Source organism: Arachis duranensis, chromosome 6 (assembly GCF_000817695.3).
Source record: "Arachis duranensis cultivar V14167 chromosome 6, aradu.V14167.gnm2.J7QH, whole genome shotgun sequence".
In the NCBI taxonomy this organism is placed as follows: Eukaryota; Viridiplantae; Streptophyta; class Magnoliopsida; order Fabales; family Fabaceae; genus Arachis; species Arachis duranensis.
Window position 1 is genome coordinate 85,397,132 of NC_029777.3, and position 817 is coordinate 85,397,948.

Below are 817 nucleotides of genomic sequence, written 5' to 3' on the forward strand. Positions count from 1 at the left end.
ACATGGATTTTTAGAAATCAGGGTTTTTAGAAAACTAATTTGATATGAGGGATGACAATTTGAAGCATGTTTATGTAAGAAATCATGAATTGAAACATAAAAAATTTAGAAAAAATATAAAGAAAAACGAATTTTTACCTCCTCCCACCATCCTGGCGTTAAACGCCCAAACAATGCATGTTTTGGGCGTTTAACACCCAATTGCTGCTTCTCCTGGGCGTTCAACGCCCAGCTGATGCCTCTTTCTGGCGTTGAACGCCAGGAGGTCCTTTGTCACTGGCGTTTTTCTGAACGCCCAGGATGCTAACAATCTGGCGTTGAACGCCCAGAAGGTGCTTCTTTCTGGCGTTCAACGCCCAGAAAATGCTCCTTTCTAGCGTTCAACGCCCAGATGGCTACCCTTACTGGCGTTGAACGCCCAGTGGGTGCTTCTCTTGGGCGTTCAACGCCCAAAACGTTTCTTATTGGCTTTTTGATGCCAGTAAGCTTTCCAAATTTCCCTATAACTCTGTGACTTCAATCAATTGTTAATTTACCTTTTGAAGATACTCTGGCATCTACCTGTAAAACTTGATCAATTAGAAAAAAGAACAAATAAAATTAAATTTTGTGATTTGGCTGGGTTGCCTCCCAGCAAGCGCTTCTTTAATGTCATTAGCTGGACTATTACTGAGCTTTAATTAAGTCTCAGTTTTGAGCATTCTTGCTCAAAATTACCTTCAAGATAATGCTTAACTCTTTGTCCATTAACAATGAAGTTTTTGTTAGATTCATTATCCTGAAACTCTACGTATCCATATGGTGATACACTTGTAAT